Source organism: Columba livia, chromosome 4 (assembly GCF_036013475.1).
Source record: "Columba livia isolate bColLiv1 breed racing homer chromosome 4, bColLiv1.pat.W.v2, whole genome shotgun sequence".
In the NCBI taxonomy this organism is placed as follows: domain Eukaryota; kingdom Metazoa; phylum Chordata; class Aves; order Columbiformes; family Columbidae; genus Columba; species Columba livia.
The window spans coordinates 78,583,490-78,610,006 of record NC_088605.1 but is presented as its reverse complement, the minus strand read 5'-3'; the positions used below and the strand labels follow the sequence as shown (position 1 = coordinate 78,610,006).

At 49.4% G+C, this 26,517-nt stretch overlaps 1 protein-coding gene across 4 annotated transcripts in view; it reads right to left on the bottom strand.

Moving 5' to 3' along the window:
* The window catches only part of SLC4A4 (solute carrier family 4 member 4), a 195,317-nt gene extending 172,870 nt beyond the window's left edge, over positions 1-22,447 (bottom strand). For 2 of the 4 annotated variants that reach the window (XM_065062873.1, XM_065062875.1), the window contains exon 1: positions 20,711-20,860. The gene's annotated coding sequence lies outside the window, so the exon portion shown is untranslated. Of the gene's footprint in view, positions 1-5,937; positions 5,957-20,710; positions 20,861-22,324 lie in introns of those variants that run through there. The other 2 variants (XM_065062877.1, XM_065062876.1) reach the window with 2 other exon arrangements.
* Positions 22,448-26,517: the final 4,070 nt, after the last annotated feature.

Sequence of the window (26,517 nt, the reverse complement as noted above, 5' to 3'; positions counted from 1 at the left end):
CTCCATCAAGATGAAAGGCTCTGCGGACGTCTCCACAGGGCTTCGGAGACACCAAAAGGCAGCAGCAGAACATCCAAAACACCGCACGCCACAGCCAAAAGCGAGTCCGTTGTGAAACCCCGCCGGCCGGGAAGTGCCCTCTTCGCGAGGGGAGCGCACCCAGAACCGCGGCACGCAACCTGAAAGGCTTTGCTCACGGCTCCACCTGATCAAACCGAACAAAGCTGTTCGGACACTATAAGCCACAAACTGCGTATTTATAGGAAATGCCTTTGATAAGCACGATTATCATCTCAGCAACCATGAAGTCAAGATACGGGTGCGATATTGATAAACGACAAAACTCTAATCCCACCACAAGTGCACCTGGTTGTCCTTCTCAGGCGTTATCTTGGGACAGATATTTGCAAAAAAAAGCTATAAAACTACCAAAACGAGAAACCACATAGTAAAGTTCATGGAGATCTGTATTACCTCGCTCCAGACAATTAGCCATTAAATGATATCAAATATTGTTTGGGTTATTGCTCTTTGAACGTTGTTTTTCCCTTACTGAGCCAATTTAAACAACAGATAATCATCTAAAACGTCTTCTTTTCTCAGTTCACCTCAGCTCTTTGCCTGTAACCGTTTCCTATTTTTACTAATACATACTGTTTATGGGCAGTGAGCAGCAGCTGTTCCATTGATTGGCTTTTCAAGTGCTGCCTGTTTTGCCCTGGGGGGGGACACCTCTTTTCATATGCAGAACAAGGCTGCACAGCAACAACTGGTACTTGCAATAAACCTTCAGAGACTCCATCATATTTTCCCTTCTGTCATTTCATTTCTAAACTCCAGGTCATTTTCATGTGGAACACAATTTCTAAAGCTACACACCAAAGGTTTGTTCACCTTTTTTCCCCTCCGGGAAAGGCTTCAGTGTGTTGTCCCATGGTCTGTTGTGGGTCAACAGAAAAGTTTGCTTTTCTTTCCAAATAATTAAGCAGCATTATCATTCGCTACTTTAGATTTTCACATCTCTTGCTGTTTCTTTAGTCTTTTATGTAAACATATCCTAAACAAAACATTGAAAACCAAACATGGGCAGATCATATTTAGCCAGAAATTGGTGTTCTAGAAATAAAGCTTTGAGGACATAATGATTTTTAAACTATGTTTGGGGCAATTCCAAAATAAAGAGACTATCTCATAACAAACAACGGTTCCCCAGCAGCACACGTAACCCCAAAAGGTCTTTGCCCCTTAGGACAGTCTGAAGAGCAAAGTGTCTTGGGGACAAAAGCAGAGTGAAAGTGAAACTGGAGCAATGTGCTGTCCAAGCCAAAACAGGGCCAAAACACTCCAAACAACCACCACCAAACAAAACCCCAGCTGCTCATAGAAAGCCCTTGCTCTTGTCCAGCTGGAGATCACACACAATCGCAACGGACACAACCACAAGCATTACTAGCAAAGGGTTTGCCCTGTCCCCTCGGGCAAGCCATGGTCCCTTTGTTCCCACTGCAGACAGCATCCCCACAACAAGTCCAGGTGCCAAGCACCTTTGCAACGGAACAGTCCCGACAAGAGAAACACTACCAACAGCTGCCCCTCCTCACCACAACACTGCACGAGCGAGCGGCGCTGCTGTCGGAGGCCTCCTCTGACCAGAACGCCGTTTCACGACACGCAGGGACGATGCGAGGAGAAGCAGAACACAAGGAACGCTGCTGGCCAGACGGCTGCTGCACAGCACGAAGGGGACAGCAGCAGAGCGGGCGGCTCTGTCAGGGCCCTCCCACCCCGCAGCCTGTGCCAGCCTGGGCAGACGAGGAGCAGCCCGTGTGCGGCCCCAGCCGCAGGGAGCCCTCCCAAAGGAGAGGCGACCAGGCCTGCGATCACCCAAAGGCAGTGCCCTCCATCCCAAGAGCTTCGGAGAGATGCCCTCAGGTGTGAAAACAGCCCCTGAACCAACCCTGACCATTGTTCCCAGTGTTCAGCAACAGCCAAGCGCTTTACGGGACCCACCAGTGAGTTCACAGAACGGCATGGAGGAGAGGTCTACCCACGGACCTGCTCACTGAACAGCTCTGGTGTTCCTCCAGCAGCAGCCCCTGAGAAGGATGCAGCCAACAGCCCACGGCAGAGCAAACCCGTCTGCTCTCCATGGGAAGGAGACAACTGGTCCAAAGTTCAAGGGCAAGGACTGCCGGGAGCCCTGCGAGAACCAGTATGGAGAGACAGTGGAGCCTGAGCACGTCAGAACCTCTCATCTGCAAGAACAGCTTAGGCGACTAGGCCCCCACGTACAAAAAGAGACCAAGTATGCAATTGGACTCAACTTCTACCAATTTCCAGTAAGCAAAATAAATTCCAAGGCATATCAGCTTAAGACTAATAGAAATTAAGGCACTGTATGAAGTAAAAATGTGCAGAAACAATATCTTCTGCCTTAAAAACTAATAAACTCAGGCTTCACCTCAACATTTATGTAGCAACAGGAGACGACTGTCTTGAGACAACATTCTGTTCTGTGTGCTTTACGGGACTCAGGGCATGACAGAGTATTGACAGATACGAAGGGACCGCGTGTTCTGGTGGAGCATTTTAAGAAAATAGTAATGCTGTCAAAGGGCAAGCTTTCATTTTGTGCTTATACAAGACCAGAATAAAATATTTCCTTTGGAGAATCGCACATGTCGTTTTATTCCTGCAAACATACAGAGATCACCTCCATCTCTTAGAGCCTTGAACTTCTCACCGGCATTTCCTCCCCACACTCACGGTCCCATCTACGTGCTGCTCTCCTTCCCCACCGTGGAGAGGACATCCTCAAGGCACTGAGAAGCTCTTCCTCTGAGAACAGAGCATTTTCTTACCAAGCTACCATCTGCAGTTGCGTTCCAGCACATCATTTTCGTCTTCACTTCCAGCCTTCCTCTGGTGGGGAAAACACAGCCCAGTGCCCTGACATCCTCGGTTTTTCCTCCGCAGCAGCTGCAGCCCAATACACACCCAAGCGCCCTGGTATTCCTGGGCCTGCGGTGCAACTGTTCCAGGCATTACTGATACCCTCCAAGCGGCATTCACTCAACCCTTTTTCCCCCAAAATGTATTGGCACTTGGAGTATATTATGGTGAGAACCCCGAAGGGAGAGGAGTCACACTGCAGAACAACACATAGAAATGCAGAAACAAATCCTCCACCTGGAACACGCACCTGTGGGACCCCCTCCTGACACAACCCACCGGACAACCCGCGCACACGGAGCCCGGGGCAGCCCACGCCAGACAAAGGCCCGCGAACAGAAACGAGAGCAAAGACAACGCCAAGTTCTGAGCTGACTGTTCCACCAGGACGGCAGGGGAACAACATTTGTGCTGAGAGGCCCTGCCACTGGGTCAGGAAACTTGCGAGTACGCTCTCCTGGCAGCGCACGTCTGCTCCTCCAGCCCCTCCGTGCCCAGAAGGAGCAGGGGCTGTCGCCGGGGCCAGGGCCGCCCCCCGATCCCGGAAAGCAGAGGCAGCGAGCACACGGGTGCAGCGCCCGTCGGAGCGCCTTGTGTTCCCCTCGCTCAGGACAGTGTCTTCTGGCCTTGTCTTTCCACCTTCCCTGCCCTTTCATTCCAGCTTCCTCCTCACACCAAGACTTCTTAGCAAACTGACAGGGAGATTCCAAGGGCAATTAATTGGCGTTTGAAATCACTTCAAAGGACCACTTCCCCCCCTTGTATTAATAGCAGGAATGAGGAAATGGGTTTGGATTTCATACTTACATCTGCTCCCCAAGTCTTTGCTCGAGCAATTTCAAAACCCCATCTTAAATCAAGCCTGTTTCTATTAAAAGGCTCCTACTCCACACAAGCACTCACACCCATTCCTTTCCACTTCCACACGTATCTCTAGCCCCACGTTCCAACTGGCAGCCAGAGGTGCCAGAAATAACCACAAGAAAGGCTGCCATGGATCTTCGGCCAAGTTCTGAAAATCCAAGCACTTTACACAAGCACCTATGCTTAGCGCACTTCATCTGAAGACAACCCGAGCTCAATCTTATATGGTTTGCATAGCAGGGATCAAATATCAAAAACTGTAAATGCAATTACTTTTTTCCCCGTAAAAACACGCAGGACAGCAGTTGTTCCACGAGCCTGTTAGCGCATACTTCTAAAAGCGTGCTCACATTCCTGCCCCACTGGTACGAGCTCATGGCTGGTTTTCATTCTTAAGTCCCTTTTTTTCTTTTCCCTTTCTAAGTCTATGCTACAGTGATTTTGGAAACTGGGTCAAAATGCAATTACTACATTCCCATGCTTTGGGGTGGGGAAAGAAAATGAGAGGAGAAGAATGGCAAGAAGAAATGCCCCTGGCCAGAAGCCAGCTTTATGCCTCTGGCTTCTCACCTGGGCTGCAGCGCCAGCAGCCCGCGCGCCCAGAGCAAGTCGCTGCTCCACAAGCGGCTTCCCCGGGAGACACGGGCTTTGTGCTGAGGCAGGTCCGGCCCGACCCCGCCCCGCTCCTCCAGCCCACTGCAGGATGCAAGCGGGGGACGGGGCAGGGCTCCCCGCTCCCTGAGGAGCGCTGGCTGCTGCTGAGCACCCAGTGGGGCTTCTCCAATCGAAAACTAACCATCAGCTGCTTCCTTCATCACCTGGCTCCACACCAACTCGCATTTAGCAGAGTCACTCGCCCTCTTGCACTAGCAAGTGACAGTACTCTTGCAGAAACAGCAACAGGCTCCCTACGTTTTTCCTCTCACCCGTACGTTTGCACAAACCAGCTATTCACTTTTTACAAGAAATCAACTTTACTAGAGGCATCAGCTCTTGCTATCACCATCTACTACTTTGGCTGACAAAACTTAAACTCTGCTTTTACATGTAAACGTTTTCCACAGGAGAAGGAAAGATTTACTGTGTGTTTAGACATGCCCTTATCATTGTCACACTTACAACGCAATCTATCAGGCGTTATCAAGTTGCACATCTTCAGCATGCAAATGCTTTGTGACAACATGATTATCAAGCTTTCCAATACGGAGAAGGGAATGACTCAAGGACACTTACTCCACATCCTTCTGTTGTAACTAGGTCTGACAAACACGGAGCCCTGACATGCAGCCCTGTCCTCCTCCGTCTCCCACTGCTTCTTGTACACGCAGTTTTCACAACCAACTCCTTGTGCTGCTTCGGCTCCCCAGCTTTGTTTTCCACGGTTCTCAGAACACCAGTTCCAGCTCTGCAGCACTTACTGGCTCTGCTCCCAATTAATAATTGCAGGTTGTAGCCGGCTGCAGATTAAGGCCTAAAAACATTCAACTGTTTCCGAGAGATACAGGCAAACATACAACCTTTCTTTTCCTAACACCGAACACAGTTTATCTCGCTATTGCAGCGTGCCAGGGAGATGTTATGCCATTTATCTTAACGATTTAAACAGATGAAAAAGTTGGCTCAGCAAGAGCATTTGCCACTGACAACAAACCACAATGCTGATGTTATCCAAGAAGTAACTGTAATGCGCTAGCATAGGCTAGACAGATCACACGCGGGATAAAACCAATTTTCATGAAATCACTCTGTAATCACCCACATCGCATCCATCTAGCCAGCGATAACATGGGGCAAAGTGGACAGGTTCCCACTGGACATTTGTAGCCTTTCAGAGGCAAGACACAGGATCTTACAGCCGCTCAGGAAGTCCCCAGAGCTCGCTTTCTGAGGACCCTCCCGCTCCTAGAAAACCCTCCTGCACTACAATAACAGAACCTGATGCAAAACACGTCACACCTGAGAGATTTTCACTCCTCCTGTCCCGTAACAACAGCAGAACCACTGTGAAATACCGGTTTGCCGCAGCAGGAGAAGGCAGCGTCAGGGTTCCAGCGGAGGCCAGTGCATCTCCCGAGGGATCCTGCCCCTCGGCCCGCCCCGCGCCGGGCTGCCCAGACCTACCTCCAGTCTGTCCACAGCACCACCTGTTCCATCGGCTTCCCTGCGCAGGACGAGAGACGGCGGTTTGCAGCAGCTCACCTTCCACATTCGACCCGGCTCACGGAGAGAGACAGAGCCCTGCAAACATCGTCCACGCTTGGAGCAACACTTTCTAAACCTCAGGTCTGTTATGACATTTACTATGGCCCCCTTTATCCCTCCCTCTGCCCCCCCAGTGAAAGGGATCAAAATAGTTCCCCCCTGTGACATTTTGCTTAATTTGACCAATCGACTGCGGAGCGCCTCGGTTAAAGCCAGCAGGGCCAGGCAAGAGCGGGGATGCCAGCCAGCATCGGGGCGAGCACAAAAGCAGGGGCAACACCGCCAAGGCTTAACCTGTCTGCTGCCAGGAAACAGGGCGTGGGGTCCAGAACAAATACAAGTATCCCACTACTACAATTTGCCTTGCACGTATCTGGGTGTAAGCTGAGCCCTTCACCTAGTGACGCTGTAACTAATACGAGTCAGCTATCTGTCTGTGGTCCAAGCTTCCCATCTTGGGGCTGACTGGAGCACCATCTCTCCTGACCCTTCATCCCACTCACCTCATTTAATCCCTTCCCTCATCTGCTTCTCCTGGAATCACATTCCTGTAACAAGCAACTAAACTTACTTCTAAGCCTCAACCCATACTCCTGCCTTGAACCACAGAATGCAGTCATAGCCAGAAACAATAACCAGTCGAGCTGTGCTGAGCAGCAAGAGCCATGTCCAGCTCTGGACGAAGACCAGATCGTACCTGCCACCAAAGAAAAGAAAGGAGAGAAAGACGCAGAGCTGGGACGTGAAGCCAGGAGACCCGAGCGTGCTGGCCCGGCCGCTGAGGGAGGAAGCGGTGCCGACCGCCGCCCCGCGGCCCACCCTCCCTGCAGCGCGCAGCAGCCGGGCCACAGCACACCTGCCGCCCCAGCTAACGCCCTGACGCTTGTGCACGCTTGTTTCCATCCCAGGAGAAGAGCAGGAGGAGTCTTCACAACCAAGGAGCAAGTGAAGAGCCCCCCTGTTTCTTGATGTCCCCAGTAAGCACTGAAGACCTTGGCACCCTTGGGGTTCAGTGCTCTTCCCTTACATCACTTCACTTACTCCTAATTGCATCCTCATCGTGGCTCTGTACCCAAAAGCAAGGGCTTTACTGCTCACCCAAAAAGTGAGGTGTGCCCCCATAAAACTTGTGTCACAGATGCTAGGATGGATAATACTTTCTAACTCCCCACAGCCGAGTCTCTCAGAACCCGAGTACACCCGACTTCTAGTTCTGCCTAAACGCATCACGTACCTTACTTGGCAATGACTTCTCCAGGTAGACAAGCGAACAGAGCACATTTGCCTTCCTTCTCAAGGCAAGCGTACGAGATCAAATACAAAGCCCAAAAGCTGTCCCCAGGGAAATCCGTTCTCCCCTCCATCTTTGACACTGCAAGCCTTCTGGAAATTATTTCATTCCCAGCATTAATGAGCTTGGATCACGTCTTTTTTTGAAGTTGTTATAGCAAGCGTAGCTGTGGTAACGACAGCTTTGACTATGGGATTTGGATATTCTGCACTGAACTTGGCAGCATCCTGCTCTGACTGAGACCCTGCTGTGCCGTACAAAGACCGATTCAGAGACAGCCTCTGCTCCAAAACGTTCAGTATCTGAGTGGAACAGGCACATAGAGAAGGTGCTGTCATCTGCGTCTTACACATGAAGGTCTAAAGAGGAACTGATCTACTTATCAGCCGTCTGCAACATGGATTCAACAAAACCACCTTGAGCCCCACTCTAGTGCCTTGACTACTTTCTTGTCCAGTATATCCCAACATACCTCTGGCCAATAGGGACTCATTATTAGCCTCCAGCTAAGCCTGTGAAGAGGTTTTTCTTCCACAATTAACTCTTCACAACACTTTTTCTCTCTCTCTCTTTCTTTCCTTTTTGCTAGGACTTCTGAGAGACAGAAGGAATCAAGTTTTAAACATTTTTAGAAGTTTTTGCTTTAAAGAGTGGTAACAAGCAATAGCAGCAACATTCAGAGCAGCATGTTAACTGTGCAGTGCAGAAAACTGGCCGTTTTTGCCCCAAGACGTTAACCAATGGATAGTTTGTACAGGAAGAGAAACAGGGAACAGGTTTGAACACTGTGATTAAAAGGCCTTTCGCTTACCAAGCCACTCAACACGTGGCTCCCCTGAGCACGGCAGAACCAAACAAGAGGAGACAGCTTTGGAGCTGGCAGCATTGGTGTCTTTCAGACAGCAGCTGGCGCCGAGCAGCTTCCCCTCTCAGCCTCGCAGGTCACTCTATCTACCTCCAAGCCCATCACCGGCTCAGCACTTCGTTATGCTGGTAGCTTTGCTGTGTCTCTAGTTTGCAGACACTCCTAATCCTATTATTTTCTCATTTCTGCCGTTTGTTAGGCCAGTCGCCATACATGTCAGAGTCTTTCCAGCTCCTCCTCAAGCCTGGATGTGCAGCCGTAGCCACCCATAAGTACCTCTCATCTCTCAAAGCCTCCTTACCTAACACATTTTAACAGGGTCCTTACGTGTATCTCAGATCTAACGCAGCTGCTAACGTGCATGCCCTTCCTCCAAGGAGGTTGCTCTCAACACCATCACTGCATCACCCTGCTTGAAGCTCTCCAAGCAAACTGTTAAACTTGTCAACCTAGAGCCAACCAGGAATAGGAGCTGTAGTGCCACACCAGCATTTTGGGAAGTGTTGTGGCACGCGGCACAGCACAAAGCTCCAGAGTGCACAAGCTCACCCTGCCAAGGCGACTTCTTCAGCATTTCGCGGAACCGCGTTTCTGGCTGCCGAGATGTCACCTGTTCCCCCGCAGCCAGCCCAGCTGCCGTGCGCTCTAACGCGTTCTGGTTCACGGGACACAAACACGACTGCGTTTTCACACCTGGTCCAGAAGAAGTTGGCACTGCCAAATTACCTGCTAACACACAGGTCTGATAGACCTGCACACGTAACCACAGCCTGATAACTACAGTCTGTCGGGTTATTCTGTTTTATTTTTTCCCTTTGGAAAGCCGTGGCACCTCACATTAACTTTTACTTAGGAAGAAAGCCAAAGCAATACTGCTATCAGTCCAAGAACACCTAGTAAAGAACTGAATCGTGTTCAATTCAAACATACAAAAAGAAGAAGAACAAGAAAACACAGAGGAACACCATGGCAGAGTACTCAGTAGTTACATCCGCTTGAAGACACAACAGTTTGTAAGGATCTCAGTGTGTTGGAAACAACTTGCCGCCCATGTCACTAAAACTCTGCTGGGAAGCACTAATATTCCAAACTCAGCGTGCTGCCATCACAGAAACCAAGAGAACTTAAAATTCTTCAGCTCCATGGAAATTAATACCAGGTAGAGGAGAGTGCTTTAAAACAAAAAAGGCTATTTTTAGCCGTGTGTTAAAATGTACATTTCTGTCTTCTACAGCTAGCAGAGCTTTCAGACGAGTAAGAGGACACACCAAAGCACACTGGCACTGAAGGCTTGAGCTGTGTCTTTAAAGATAAACGGCAGGAGGAGGTAAAAAGGTTAAGTGAAAGCCAATTCCCCTCCAGAGCCGCTTCGCCACGCGGGACACGCAGACCCTGCCCTGCTGCGCCGGGACGCGGGCCCAGGCTGCGGCACAGCCACCACGACCAGGGGAGCTGGAACACCCGGGCAGAGCACGGCAGCCCACCCGCTCTGCCTCACAGCCACGCAAGACACCCCACCAGTGCCCCTCTCTCGTCCTCTTAGAGATCTTCCAGGAAGAAAAAAGTTATCTGTTTCATCTGTCGTCATTGTTGAGTGTTGAGGGAGCATTGAGAATCTCTTTAAAATGCACTATTACATGCATATGTTATAAAATTACTAGTTTATACATATCCTAGTCTACAAGTCCGAAGACTTGTATCATGCACTTCCTGAACATATTTCATTCATCTGGTTTTTGGTCAGTATTAGGGTAAGGAGTGCCAAGAGCTCTAAGGAGGACCCGTCACCATCAGAGACAGTAGCTCAAAGTGACAGGATGCACAGTTAGGCTTTGGAGATGAATCAGACACCCCGACCGGTTCCCACCCCCGCAGCGAAAAAGGCGCGAAGGAAGCAGCTGGGAGGAGAGAAAGCAGGGACATAAGGCCCCAAAATTAGTACTGGTGAGGAAAGGAGGGAAAATGGTATTAAAAGAAATGGACACGAGAAGAACATTGAGACTCCAAGTCACAGGTTGTGCTTGCCAAAGGAGAGACTTCTCCCAGCCCTTCAGAAACAACCAGAATCCCTTATGGACTACAGGGACTGCTCGAGTTCCCATTAGGGTCAGGCATCTGCAGCTTGTATTTATAGCAATGAGCTGTCCTCACCGCACTGGCTCTGGTATAATATCGCCGCATCGCCTTCCTCCGCTTCCAGGTCTCAGGTTACCGGCGGGCAGTGCAACGTGAGGCCGTGTGCCGCCAGCGCGCTGCCCGCCGTCCTCCCGGCCGGCCGCCGTCCTCGCGCCCGGCCCAGCGCCGAAAGCCGCGCAGGGAGGGGACGGCAGAGGCGGCACTCACCTCAGCACATGGACCTCTGGGACTATGCAGGAAGAGCTGGACGGAAGCGGCACCTCCTGCGCACCATTAGCCATCTCCAGTTCTCTGGGTGTCCCATCCATATCGCACTCCTGTGCTGCTCTACACCAAGTATTACTGTTTTCTACCTTTGTTTTCTCTTCCCCTGTAGCTACAGGTACAAAGCTTTACTCTGTCCTGTTGGTCCTGTAGATTTTGTCTCTTTAAAATTTTTGCAGGAGTTGCTGCAGGATCTACTTTAAAACTATATTAATTACCTCTGTACTATTCCTCCTCACACTTGAGCATGAGTAATCAACTAAAGATGCCAAAACTCAAAACACAGGGGAATTCATCTGTGATGCAAAGACATCCAAAAGGCTTCTTCCCTTCTGAGCTGGCACCCAGCTGTCACACTTGTGGAACCGCCACCAGGACGCTGTGAAATGTTACGTGCCATAAACGTGACCGGCTGAAGTTGCCCAGCTTCGGCAAACAGGTTTCATTTTCCTGAATCCCGGGTACCTGGCCACTGCTGCTTTCAGTCCTGCTGTGCATTATCGAAAGGTCACCAGAAACGAGAGCTCTAAACTGGTCTCTGCAGGTTTTTTTAAGAGATCTTTCTCCTCCTTCCTGTACTGAAAAGCAGTGAAATTTAACTCAGTTCAATACGCATTATCTCAGAGCCCGACCTGGTAGAGCCTGAGTGAAATTCTGAGTGGGGGAATTCACTGCTACCAAAATCACTTGAAATTCTTTGCTAACTCAGGGAAGCACCAGGTTGAAAAACCTGCCCAACCCTTTTCTTACTAATCGACCAAAGAGTATAGATGACTTCCCCTTACTTGAGTTTGAGCAGCAAGACGTTCCCAGTGGTGATTTATCAGCTTGTCCTCCCTCCTGGGTCAGCCTGCCAGCCTCCCCATGTGCTGACCCTGAGGACACAGCACCAGGCTGATCCACTTACAGCGTGGGATGCAGCGAGGTGCGGCTGGAGGAAGAATGAGAACAGTTAGGCAACGAGGGAGCACGGCTGCAGGCACGGCTGCTTATCTTCTGTTTGATCTTCTGCTAAGCGAAGACAAGAATGGACGTAATAAATCTGCATCAATACATGAAAGAACCAAACAACTGTCAGGAGAATGAGGTGATTCGGGAAATGAAGATAACTCTACTGCTAAGTGGCTGCGCTGGCACAGTGAAAAATTCACATCATGAAGAGCAGTCAGCACAGAGAGAGTGGTCACCCTCTTAAGAGGAAGAAGCACCTGACTAAACGGAAGATGGAATAAACTAAGAAAAACTATTCTGAATACTAATAAAAAATATCCCATAAATATTTCCTGAGGAAGGTCTCCAGACTCCTTTGTGTGGGAAGAAGATCAAATCCTTCTAAGACACCACGGGATAAAACAAAAGAGCGCCGTGCATAGATATGCCTACAAGAACTTCTGCCACTGTTTTAACTAGGATGTCTATTCCTTCCTGCAGAGGCAGCTTTAATGCTTTGTTGTCCTCTTTTCCTCTACTGTCAGGTTACCTACCTCGGTTTTGCCCCCAGCACAAGGCATTTCTGAGAACGTTCTCCAGCCTGAGCTCTCTGCAACGCCACAATGCTGCCATCCCTTACCTATACAGGTTACTTGATCTCTTTGGTGAGTTACGCAATGTTTACCCACCATCTGATCATCTCTGATTGTATCATAGCAACGGACAACAGTTTATGGTGAATTTTGTGTGAACCCGCTCCAACAGGACACGTCTATGAGTCCTGCTGCTCTCCTGGGTAGTGTTACTCTCTTTAGAACAATAATGCCAGCCAGCAAGTTCACTTAATTTTACGCTAAAATTAGAGCAGTTGAACATAATTTATTTCAAGTCCACTGGTTTTCCTGAATACCAGGAAGCAAAAAGAATGTGTCACAAGCATTGCAACCCATAGAATTTCATCTATGATGGTCATGCAATACCATTTACAAATCTGAAGAGTGGGAACAGAAGACACTACATGGCAACCACACCAAGTAAAATCCAAATGTGCTCACCACATTGCATTGCGCTTTCGTAAAAGGCAGACCAAAACCCTTTACATTTGGATTCAGAAAAGCTCCTCTGAGCCCACAGAGCCATAAAGAACACCATGGTCAAACAAAGACTGCAGAAGTTCTGCAGGAAAACATAAAGAATCTGTGCTGTCCCCGGACGATTTGATAAACAGTACAGCACCACCACGCACGTCCAGCCGCGACACAAAGACCGGTAGCTACAGGCGCATTACCGTCTGCGCGGCAGAACCCCGCCATGGGTATAGGGATGATACCAGCGTCAAGCCCTTTCAGAACCTGCCACGAATTGTTCTCATGAGCACAGCACCGCTAACCTGTGACACCAGCAGAGCTCTACACACATGAGAAGTAGCAGTTTAAAAAAATGCAAAGGTAATGGAAGCAGGGAGGGTGATTCTTGCTCACTCACCACTCGACCATACTGCAGCCTTGTACAACAGGAGGACCGCAGCTGCTCCATGAGCTCCTGACAGTCACCATGGATCTCAAGTGTCCGCAGTCCTGCAGGCTCAAGAACTATAGGTATGTTATCCCACTTGCGACAAACTCTCCTGAACCTGCCCAGATGTTTTTGAAGTGCAAAACAAATCTGGACAGCTCTTCGAAAGGATCCTCTTCCACCCCATCATCCTTCTGTGTAAACCACTCCCACCCTGTGCTATCAACTCACAAGAGCAGTAGGTTTCAGTTCGGTTTGAGGGAGGACCTCTCTCAAAACTTCAAGCAGAAACAGGAAGGAAGATGTACAAGGAGGCAGCCCTGTATTCCTTCGAGCCGCTCTGGACACCCTTGGTGTCAGTAGCCGCTGTCATAACCACGTGTCAGTCTGCCCCCGGCTTGGAGCTTCACTGCTCCCAAGGCGGCTCTGGTCACCAGTGGAACACGGGCTCTCACTGCTGCTGAAGGTGCGTGTTAGGAAACAGAACTGAACACGGCTCCTAGGGACTGAGGGAAAGCACATTTTATATGTCTTTTCCTGTGTACAACAGCGTAACCTTGGAGTCACAATCCTATAGAGAGGACTGCACTGCAGCTATACAGATCTCTCCAGGTAAGCCCCAACCACTGCTGACTGAGCTGTCCCCTGTCTCTCGGAACAGGCTGCACTCTAGCAGCAAGCAGAACAACTCAGACATCTCTTAAAAATAAATCAGTCAGGCAGGTGTAATGCTCGAGTAACGTTTAGCATCCACTTTTATTTTGTGACCAAGCGTGCCTGGAAGTGCAAAGACAACAGCCTGTCCTCGGCTTTATATGGAGCAGTGCCTAAAACTACAAAACTATCCAGACTTTGCAGTTTTCTGACTTCTTCTGGTCAAGTTCCATAACCTGCTAAGCAGCACATTCGCTCAGCTCATAGTCCTTGCAAGAGTCCCTGCTCTCAGCAGCAGTCCCTGCGTCTCTCCCGTAGGCTCTAGTAGAGATTGTGAGCTTTGGCTCCATCATTCAGTGTTCTCCCTTATTCTGTAAGGGTCTGCTTGCATCTGGCCTCTCTTCACTGACTCCTCCTCTGCCCACCCTGGGCAGGCACCATATGGAAGGAAAACCTCATTATTCTCTTCAGCGTTCAACCTTTTCCTGCGTGGCTGCATCTGGCCAGATGCGCACACTCCAGCCAGTACTACAGAAACACGTTCCCACCCACCGTATGTTGTCTCCAGCATTCTGCTTGCCTGCCCGGCTCATCCGACCTTCAACTCCCCGCTAAGGACGCACCACCAGTCACACTCACTGACGGGTTGTTCCTAATTAACTACTCATCTCAACAGCCGTCACGCACACCGCACCGGAAAAGCAAATTTCACAAGGAATGAGAAGCCATATGCGGCACCCGATGCAGTCTCTTACCAGTGACCACCAGAGCCCTCCCCATTCGTTTCCTCATTCATAAATGATGGTGACTTAATGGAGGAGACAGAGGAAAAGAGTTTTTCAAGCTAATAGACACTAACTTGTCCAATTCTGAGTCCTTTCAAACTTCTGCCATCACTGTGCACACCAGCCTTGAGTACCGCTTGCAGGGCTTGAAATCAACCCAAAAGCTCCCTCACCTTGGGATGTGGAAAAGCAGGCCTTGTTCTGCCCCAGCATCCTGTCAGTGACATGCACAAGAAATATTTGCAATAACATTTGCAATACAGGAGACAAAAGAAAAATACGAGTTGCTCCTTCATTCCCATAGCGGCTTTTCAAAGTCCATGTGGCTTTTCTCAGTGAACAGGTAACACACACCCCCCAGACACCACGAGACGGGACGTTTGCCCACGTAACACCCAGTTAGGTCACTCACCCCTTCACAGCTGCAGGCAAACCAGCAGTTACGCCGTGGAGCTACTGGGAGAAGCAGGAACCGGAATGTGCACAGGAAGAAGTGGCCGCGGCGCCAGACCAGCACCCGGCCCGCACAGGGCACCTCGCGGATAACCTGTAGGTACAGTCACTGACTACAGCATTCATCACCGTGCTTTACAGCACCATACGGCGCAGGATGCAATCGCAGTGAGCAAACCTTATCATCATGTCGCTGTAACGTTTTATAACATCACAACAACCAACTGGCAAATACCCATCAATATCCTCAGCTAATTTTCAACTGTTCTTCTGCTAAGGAGAAATCACCTTTATTAGCAGAAAAGATTTTTACTGCACCCAAGCATTCTGTCCCGCATGGTCTGATCCCACTGAGGACAGCCAACAAAACCTGCTGCATTACAGATTTTTGGCTGCAGTCAGTTGAGTTAAAATCAAAACAGGTAAAACAAGAACAACATAAGTAATCTGAAATCAAATATCTAAAATAAAGACTTCTTCCTATTTATACATCACGAGTACTTTTCTTATTTCCAACTGAAGAAGTAAGAGGTTTTGTGGTAACAGGCTGTGTATATTCAGAGATCCTGCTCTTACTTCATTTTATCTGTTTGAATACATCACTGACATGTGTATTTACGTATACAGTCAATATTTCAAATCAAAAGGTAGCGTTCTCAATTTGCTTTCAAGTTAGCTGCTAATATTTCAAAACAGAAGAGCCCAAATGCACAAAATACCCGGGCACGGATAAACACTTATCCATTTCATGTTTTCAGTGCACAATCTCTTCACAGCTTAAGGCTATTAATGAGATCCTTGATTTGGTTTGTTTTCTTCAGTATGGATTGGCAGGCACAGCAAAACCCGTACTTCTCACCATTTAAAAAACAGTGTGACAGACTTCTACGTCCACTGCACCATCGTGATATAATATGCAACATCCTCCCAAAATGATATTTCCCGACACCAATATTTACGATTCAGTTCCTCGTAAGGTATCGAAGAGGCCTGTGAAGGAACGTCCCCAAAGGTGCGCTGCGCCTCCGAGCGCACCGAGGGCAGGAGCAGCCCGGGTCCCGAGGCCCGTCCCGCTCCCCCTGCTCCCGCAGCAGCAGCGCAGCGGGGGGCAGGACGAAGCTGTGCTTTTGGGAGCAGTCTGAGCCTTAGATCAGGAACACCCCATTCCCCTCCCGCCTTCCTTTCCAAGATCCCGCGCCATCAGCACACAAAAGCGGAAGCAAAGGTACTAAGTGTTCAGCTACATTAACTCCAGTTCATGGGAGAAGCTATTGAGACTCGGACCATGTAAATAAATACCTGGCTTTTACAGAAGGGAAACGATCAGAAAAAGCTTCTCTGACACATTCCAGAAATAAACATGGCCGTTCCATCTCTATTATCAGATGCACCTGATCTGAGACTCAGCAGGATCCACTTTCTGAGCAAGCAGGAGCACGTCTCAGGATGACAGAGCTCTCGTGACCTTTATTGTTATTACTGTTATCAAGGACATCACAAAATGGTGTTCCTTGGAAGTTTAATTTGGCTTTGATTTTCTACTGGAGCAAGGATTCAGTTTTTCCTTTTATTTGTTTATTGTTGTAGGGATCAGCCCTTTTAAGGTGTTTCATGTTATGTTTCTTTAAACAACACTAGATGCTGACTCACTGGAGAAGACAAAAGACGAAGGATCCAAAAATACCACTGTTAGTACTATCAGCTAGGCCAGCATCATCACAATCAACAGGTGTGGAATCCTAACCCCTAGAAACATCTAACACATCAGGAACACCCCTTTCCACTTCACTGTCATCCTGAACACATTCAGTCCTTCAAACCAATACATATGTGGAAATCAGACAAATTTTCTTCTCCACTGCAAGCAGGTAAAAACTTGGGGACAGAAATGCAGTTGCAGTGCTAAGGATGTATTAGTCGCATTGTCCCTCCCATGAAAAGACTTCACTCTAAACTCCCAAACCAGCTCTTAATGCACACATTTTCCAAGCAAGTAAGCAATTACACATCTGCTCCAAAAGTCTTTCAGATACCTATTTTTCTACACGGCAAGAATAACCACCACCTACGTTCCAAACCTTCAGCACGTTTAAATGAGACCCCGAGAACGCATCACTGTTTGATAAACCACACTCCATTTGAAACCTTAATTCAAGGACCTACGATCCTTGGCAAAGGCATCGCAGGCAGACCAAGAGGTTCCTTCCAAGATGACTCCAGGATGGATACCCACCACACCCAGCCAGCCTGCCCCATCTCCCAGGTCCTCCCAGTGGGAGAAGATGGCTGAACCAGTTGCCACCGCCGCCCTGCAGCACCACGGCCAGCGCCGAGGCCACCACCCAGCCCAGGTGGCCGCGGGGGACAGGGGGCGGCCCAGCCAGACACGGTTCGGCTTGTTCTGGCCTCAGCCATTTCAATTGCTGCTGTGTGAAGTGCCTGCTGATGAATCAAAGGGTGTAAGGTAACGCCGAGATGGTTTGTGTTGTCTCAGAACCCCATTTCCCTTTTCTGTAATGAATGGAGTTTCCCAGACTTATTTTTAGCTGTTTTCCCGGATCTGCTTTATTTTCAGCTTAATAGTGCTAACGGATGTGTTAAATGTTGAACAGAATGTAAATGAGGCCTTAAACATTAAGGGGCTTTGCACTTATTACAGGTCTGCCATACCTATGTGCCAGCAGCTTCATTTAATGACAAACATTATCAGCATTAAGACATGAAGAGTCTGTAAATACTCCAAGCTAATACATCAAAATTATCACTTAGTTACAGGTTTCTTTGAGTTTTAATGGGGTTTCATGATATTGTGCAAGGAAGACAGATTTCACACTGCCAGGTTTGGGAGTTTATCTACTAAAATGCTAGAAAACAAATTAGAGTCACTAAATACCATATAAGAAAGAGATCATTCTGAAATGCAGCTGGCCATAAATTAACACAATTACTAGGAAATTCTAACAGTTTGGTGAGAATACTCTGCATGACGCTTACATCAGTAGAATTAAACTGATGATCAAATGCAAGTCTCATTCTCCAAATTGGCAATTACGATGTCTTCACCATGTAAGTAAATTCCAAGTTAGCTCTGGACAGATTTAAACATAGAAAGCAAAACTAGCTCTTAGCATTGAAACGTTACTTTCACCATTGTATTTCTGTATTTCTTGTCTACGTTTTGGGCTGTAATTTCATATCAGAAGATAGTGCTGCTGAAAGCCAAGCTTCAGCCTTGTGCTTCCTCCTTCCAAGCCCATCCTGCTGCTCGTTCCCTGGAGAGCTTTCTAATGCTTTCTATCAGCTCCTCTTGCAGTCTAAGCTCAGCAAGCAAGCAGGAATTTGCGCAAAGAGTTTTCCTGCACACAGCTTACGCTGCAAAAACACCTGCATTAACCTCCCCGAGGACTCTCCTACGCACCGAAGCATCACAGAGTTAGACTCCCAGCTATGTTATTTCTAGTCATGCTTTCCCCAGGCGTTTACTCCTTTGGGCAAGCCCAGGACTCAGGTAGAGAAACACTTGTTCTGTGCAGCCACCAGGTCTGCGGACACCTGCCTGGCGACCACCTCACCTCGCCGGGCGCAGCGTGTCGTCCGTCCGCGCACCAGCTCTGCCCCGCCAGCGCGCGGCACTGGCAGCAGCTCTTCCCCACGAGGCACAGTGCTCTGCCGCAGCAGCCGGGGCGCAGGAGAGCTGCTCGCAGCTGGCAAGCTCTTGGAATCCCACAACGGAGCTATAATAAGCACAGGGCATGACTAAACCTGAAGCGCTGTCGACTTTTCCAGCGGCATCATGCCATAAGCCATATGCGATCCAGAATTTTCAATGAATGTGACCCACATCCTCCTTCAGATCCTCACCACTGCACCAGCAGCACCTCTCCACCCCCACGGCAGCAACCCGCGTGGCTCTGGGAGGCTGCTCTGTACAGCACGGACACCCCCCTGCCCAGACGGGAGACAGAAACGCGTGGCCCATTACCGCGTATCCTGATGTACTCTGGCTGCTTTCCTTGCTCAGCGTTATCTTTCAGGCACCAGCTAAATGTGAGACAACTTGAAATTCTGTCACCAGAAGCCACAAAGAGCTCATAGCTATATAGTTGAACCTGCCCTCCTGTGAAATCAGTATTTCTGCTTGGCTGAGTAGAATCCTCACCATCCCGCTGCTACTCCAAACACACCACACTTCATATGTGCTCCCACAGCAAATTCAAGGCGCTCTCTTGTAGTCAGACCACAGTGACTATGCTGACTATTTGCAAAGTCACAAAAAGCATAGTGACAACACCACACATAGCCCAAGTTTCTCATCTGAGAACAGAGAACACAAAACTTAGGCAATAAATAACACAACGATACTGCTCGCACCACTAGGCACTGCCCTCTTGTAGAGGAATGGGCCGTGTTTGGTTCAAATGCCACCATGCAGGCAAAACAGCCAGAAGCACACTGTAAAAAGCACCAAGAGTGACACCTGGCACCATCTACTTGTCCAGCTGCAGTTATCAACCCTCTGGCTCTCACTAGCTTCTAACTTTCCGAAATCTCTGCACAGACATGAACAGGGAAAGCTTCGAGTAGTCAGAGTCAGGCATTTTTAACAGGAATGCCAGGACTGCGAGCCGAAAAGGCAGAGTTTGCTCTCCCCTGAATGCCAGGAGGCAGAACAGCCACGAGTGACATCCTCAACAGCTTTAGCTGAGAAAGCAAAGCGCTGGAAGGGCTGCAGCCCCTGCAGCGTGATCTCGGGCAAGGAGCTCGCCCCCAGGTCCCGCAGCGAATGCTTAACCCTCTGTCGTCTCACCCTCCACAAACGCTCTTGGGATGCACGTGCAGGTAGTGCGTGCAAACGGGGGAGGGAAGAGGAGGCAATTCCGTCCTTACACCAGTTCATGCTTCAACTTGAGTTCACGACTCGGAGGCCACAACAGTCAGTACCCTATAACTTTGCTGAAAGCGTTGATGGAACACGGCACATTCATGTAGGTAGCCATATATGCACAGACATTTCTTTTAATGAGAACAGCAACAAAATGAAGGAGGAAATGGTTCCTTTCTGAAGTGACACACAGGTTACTTAAACTGGAATCTGGAAGCTAATTCTAGTATTTTCCTCTGACAGAACTCCATGCCTTAAACCTGTACAGTACATCACAAACACTATTTCATTTTACCGATTTACCAGGTAGGCAACTAGCAATGACGCTATTTTAAACACGTGGCAAAAGGCAGATAAAAATGATATAAAGTGGCCTGCTGAAGTTCAAGGAAGCCCAAAGGTCAAGTCAAACATTACACTTGGCCTCTTTTTCTTTTTTGTAAACATGAATAGGTTTTGAGTCTTCCCTTCTTCACTTCTGGAGAGAACAAAAGCACAGACCCCTTAAAACATCTGAGATTGTGTGCCTGAAAACAACGGTACTCAAAAGAACCAATCGCATTGAAAACCCCTCTTGATCAACATCTTTGACACAACCCTAGAGCAAACTCAGTTTTGAAACCTTTCTGCTAAAAAGCCCTTTCCTTCAGGACACAGCTTCAAACCACCACCCAGCGCCAAACAGAACAGCCTGGTCTCGTTGCTTTGAACCCCGACCCCAACAGTGTTTGCCTCAGCAGGTCTGACGCTCAAACTGAAATTCTGCTCCTCCGGGGCAACGGCAGGAATGAAGTCAGACCGTGCGGGTCTTCACAGAGCGCAGCACTGTGCTTCTGGGAAATGCTGCTGTTTGGACCTCAGTAACTCCATCGACTGTACACACATGTAGCTTTCCTTTTGGATTTAGGACTCCTTACCTCCAGACAAGTCTGTGTAGACTCCCTCCTGCGATGCGTGGATACGCAGGCTCACTCGTGTTCTCTGGGACAAGCTGTCTTCCTAAAGCGACCGCTGACTTCTCCTTTCCTTTCCACTCCTCATCACTTCTCCGTTTTTCAGGTGAGCAGCTTATTTGAAATAAAAATGTAAAACTCAGTGAAAGCTCCAAGACATCTGTTTAAATCAAACCCTTCCCTAGCGCCTCTCAGAGCTGGGGCTCTTATCCAGATTGCTGGTGTTGCTTTCCTGTTTGATCACCCAAAAGCCAGGCTACTGCAACTTCCCTTCTTAACCAGAAGACATAAATGTCTCAAAAAACGATATCATTTTATTACACATCACCACCATGCTTCTCAGTCTTGAATCCCAGACTCCTTAACTTTAAAAATTGCTAGTGTTCTTGTGGAATTCCTTAACAGTCCAAGTCATGTCTCTTAAGCAACCGGTTTCCACGCTGGCCAAGCACAAGACAAGAGCCCCACCCAGCGGTCCCTTCTTCATTCAAGGCTTTGGGAGCTGTGAACTCCCCGTACCTATCCAAGGGTGCACACCCTGCCAGGCTGCCACGGCGCTTCTCAGGAACACCAAGGGACTTCAACTCCCTGGTTTCAGTCGGGTAGTTTATTTCCCCAAATAAGTGAGACTTCATGTCTGAAGGGGACAAGCCCCAGCAACACAGGTCACCACAGATGATGGTCACTTCTGAAATGTTAGGAGCCTCTTGTTTCCAGACACCATTGCAACTGCCTTCTACAGATACCCCTTGTACTACGTGTTGTCTCTCGTGCTATCAGCAGTCTCCGAGCAAGAATCTGGCAGAGAGCGCTGCATACGAACCCGGGACAGCGGTGTTCCATGTTCTCCAAGGAATAATCAGGCTATGTAGTCAAATGCTTGTGAGCCACCTGTAGTCAGAAGTGGGGCTGCTCAGCAGTATTGTTGTTAAATAGTGTGCATACAACAAGTTTCAGGGAAAAAATACTATCATTTAAGTGAATCTATGCATTAACAGTTGTTTATATTTTAAAAAAGCAAATCATGCAACGTGAGGCATCTCCTCATATTACTTGATTGCACGGCTCCAAGTATTACACAATCCAGCACTGACTGACAAATCTAAGCCCGTATTAAAATGTACACTCATAAACGACTAGAAATGAAGTTAACAAAACGCAAATCAGCCAGCTTCCAACAGTACTAAGGTGTCAGCCGCCCCCTTCAGCACTGGGGGCCGCTGATCAGAAACCTCTTGATGACCAAGGCAACTTTCACATTGCTTACGAGATAAAAAGCTGAAAGAGTCAAAATGCACTTCAAATGGGTAGTTTCCCATCTGCTGGTCCCAAAGTGCTTCAGACCTCAGAGCACACTGCAGCACCCTCATTTCAAGACAAACACCCTGATTTTCAGGTGGGATTAACGCACAGGCGGCACGCTGGGCTCAGCTGGTACGAAGCTGTCTGGCTGCGCCAGGTACAGAGCTGAGGCAGAATGCGCGGGCTGCCCCGCCAGCCCCGAGGCCTCTGCCTGCACAGCACGGAGCTGCCTGTGCCCCCTCGCAGACTACGAGCACCACGGCACTCAGCACTCACCAGGCTCATGGGTCAGCCTTCCCACACCTCAGTGAATGCTCCGGCACACGTCTTCAGGTCTCTGTTCCCACGGCAGTCACGGAGCCGTGAGGAGAGCACAGCTCACCTCAGCTGTCACCTGGAACCATAGCACCAAGGGAAACTTTGAACAGCAGCTTAACGTGAGGAGCTCTCCCTGCTTCCACCTCACGACACAGCCTCAGGAGGCCACCGAGGCTTAAGCAGAACCAGGCTGAGCTTCCGGGAATTTCAGTCTCAAAGGCTGGACGCGATCGGTGGACACCTCCTTTGCCCGAGCGGTAAGCTGCCCCGGGGTCACCCAGCCCTCTCCCTAGCCAGCCCACGCATTGTTTTTGCGAAACAGTTATTCCAGCTTGCTTATGCTGCTCTGCTTTCTGTCATTTACCCCGGGCAAAGGGTTATCCCCCAATCTTTTCGTGGGTGACGTAACAACGCGTTCAAGGAAGATCACAGACTAAATTCTCCCAGGTGCCTTACAAGGCAACAGTCACAGGGCTGTGGCAGCAGAACAAGAGAGCCCAGCTTTAGTTAGCTGAACCAAAGGACCATTGTAAAAAAAATAGAAAAAAAAAAAGAAAAAAGGCAACCCCCCCCAACGCAAATGGCAGTTGTATGAAAAGCAGGAATAAACACTGTACACCCTTACTTTGGAAAGAACTGGCATGATGGGGATCCCTCTAAAGGGTTTTAGGTGCTTAATTGCCTCTGCAACAAACTCAAGCACTCAGCATTCCTGAGTCTGCAAAGCTAAGTGCAGATTTAATAATAAAATCTTCTTTTACAAGTCAGCTGTAATCAAATGCTGACAGGTCTCTGAGCTAAAGCCTGTTTTCAACAGTAGCATGGACAGTGTCCCACTGTTACACTACATTTTACACTCTGCAGGAAGCACTTTTCCTTTTGTTCTGTGGCATTACTCAGGCACGGCACAGCCCCAGTCTAATACCGCTTTCCTCGAGCTCTTCCACCCGTCTGCAACGCAGGGCGCGCTGGCTCAGCGCACAGCCTCATCCTCGGCACGCTGGAGGACGTCTGTCTGCCTTGACACCAGAGAACCAACTGGTGTTTCTCTTCTCCTCCTGTCAGATAACCGCAAGCCCCAAGTGCCCAGCCCAAGAATCAAGCTGTGTGCACAGCCGAAGCACACACCTGGCTGGGGACCGGTCAGAAAGAAACCGCCACAGCCATGGCTGCAGACTTCCTCCTTTACCTTTGACGCATTCCTGCTTGCTCTTGGTTACTTCTGGAATAAGTCACCTTCCAGATTTACAGCACTATACACTGGAGGATCGCAAGAGTCTCGGGTACCGCCAGCCATCGCAGGAGCTGTACAGGTGCCTATGACAAACAAAAGAAATCATTTATCTTGTGCCCAGGGGCCTCTGAAAGGGCCCAGGGCCAAACTGCAGCAAAGAAAAGGACTGTTAGTCGCCAGGCGATACTGTCAGCAGCCTGTTTCAGCCAGGCTGCAGCTGAAAACCCTTCTCCACGAGCTGCGCAGGCCCTGGGGCTCGGCGGAAGGTGGATTCCCACCAGGACACCAGGCCAGCTTACCAGAGACCAATGACACAGCGGTGTTCTCTCTGTGTGGCCAAGACAAGCAACTGTAGGACTTAATTAAGGCGATTATATCGTTACTCTATGATAAGCACAGGGCTTCTGCTCCTACCTGTCCTTGCTTAAAAAGCAAATGCTCTCCCCTCCTTTCTTCACAAGTAGGAAAGGTGTGAGGGTCTCTCAAGGAGAAGGAGGTATCAGGCACTTTGTGCCACTACAACTTCAACAGTGACCAGGGATACCAAGATTATTTTGGTTGACATTAAAGCATCAGATCAGCCAGTCTATTCCTAAAAAGAATAGTCTACCCCTAAATTCCACACTCAGTGGAAAAAGTGAGAAGTGAATGCTCAACAGAGCCCTAAGGCTGCAGGAGCCAATTAGAACAACAACAAAACCACCACAACACACATGCACACAACCAAAACTGTTCAACCTGTGGCCAAACCTGGGAAATCCAGGAGCTGCACAGCAAGGACAGTTCTCGGAAGGATCAGTACGTCAGCATGAGACCCATCTTCAGGAGCACGCCATGACGGCGCTGCCCCAGGCCGCAGAGCCAGCGCACCCTGTCCCCTCCCCAGCACCCTCACCACGCAGGGCCTGGCTCTAGGGCCCGTTTTGCCACGGGTCTCAAATGCTTGCTTACACCAAGCAAAACACAGAGCTATCTTCTGGCTTCGGAGTTACTGCCGGGCTTGCCCATCTCGCTGCCTTACCCAAGCTCCCTACTCGTGCGTGCTGCGCACCACAGCGGCGCGGGCGGCCTGGTCAGCTCCGGGGACCTCGCCTGCTCCGTGTCCTGTGCAGGAAGCCTGACAGCGTACACAGCAGGGGAGAAAAGCAGGATGTGAGCCTTGAACCAGGACTGCAGTGTGCTCTCTTTGCACCCAAAGAGATCACGTAAACCACTGTAGCTCACCAGAGGACCACAATGGAAAGCACTACCATGGAAACTAGCAGCAAACTAGCCTGGCATTCAAAAACACATGGAAGATTTTCGTCTTAGGTTAGGACTGGCCAAACAGGAACATATGCAGCTCCGCAGCTTGGCAATCTATTCACATAGCAAGTAAATTAAGAAATTGGCAGCCCCAACAGGAGTGGAGGTGAGCTGCAAAGAGCCCAGGGCACGACCTTCCCCTCCACAGTTACCTCGGTTAGCCTCTCTGTAACAGACACTGAGCTCTGGAGGCTTTCAACACACAGGGCTGGGATAAACAGCCTCGCTTCTTTCCATCTTTCCTTTTCACCTTGGGACAGCTCAAACTCTGTCTGGTAAGCCCCAAAGCTCTGAACAACCTTGGAATGGCTCTTCACTTCAGTCACCTCCTGTGCTGCAACGCGCTGGGTGTGCCGCCATGCTTTGCTACGAGGTGGGTACCCCAATTACTGCAGCTGCGAAGCGACAAGGTGCAGCTGTCTCCACATAAGGTATTTTCTTCCCAGCAGTGGCAGCAGAGCCGCGGGGTGCACCTGCCTGCACACGTGGCAGCGGCAGCGCAGACGTGGGGGCCGCTCTCGGCAGCGGAGGCGGCCCAGGGAGCAGCACGCGTGCGGTGACACCCGCTGGTCCTCAGCTGGCCAGGACCCACACAGACCGGCCAGACTTTCACAGCACAGAACATTCAGAGAATCCATCTGCACAACAAAACCAAAAGCCAAAGACATTACAGGAAAGGGAACTATACGACAGCAAAAACTGAAACCATAATTAGCTGTTACGATTACCGAGCAGTAACTATGTTGTGTGTGGTTACAGAGCAATAACTCTGTTTGGAGTCACCGGCTGGCTACACGCTGTGCTCGACGCTGCAGGCACACTTCTCCCAGCAACAGTTCAGCACCCAACACCTCCTTCTAAAGCCCACACAGAACACGGCAAAATCTCCAGGGGGCTCAGCAGGCACTGCAGGGCAGGAGGGATTTCTGAAAGCCCAGGGACTTCACCGCACAGGCTCACACACCAACAGTCCTTCGCAAACCTAAGCAAGGCTGAGGAAACAGACCGACCGTTTGCACTGACGGTGTCGAGCAAGCTAGATGACATCCCCGATGACAAAGGCACACAGAGTTAGATCCCATCACACAAAGTCCTCCAGCAAGAGTAAAGGATGGTCCTGGACTGCGCCAGGTTAGGTGCAGTGCAAGAAAACAATGAAAAGAACCACATTAACAAAGGCTGATTTTTTCTTCTAAGATGGTAAGGAGAGTGCTAGTGGGCTCTCAGCAAGGAAAGAATACTGTCGGCTTCTAAAGGCTGAGAAATGTTTGCCTGCGTCCAACCAGCAGCTGCACTGACGGGAAAGAACGAGCAATTGTTCCTGGACCGGGAGAAAAAAAACAACCAGCTTTCCCAAATCATTCTGGAGAACAAACCCAACAGTAAGTCATGTAAAAACACAAGCTGCCACCCAATCTCAAGTAAACGCAATGAGAATGTAGCTCTTTTTGCTACAGCCCGAGCTGGTACCCAACCTCTGCTCGAGCTGATGGGGAACTGCCCCGGTCACGATTACACCACGTTATCTGTGGCAAACAAAAAGAAGACAAATCTTTAGCAAGAAGTGCTCGGTGTGTCCCTTGGCAGAGTTCCCACCTGAGACCGCCAAATA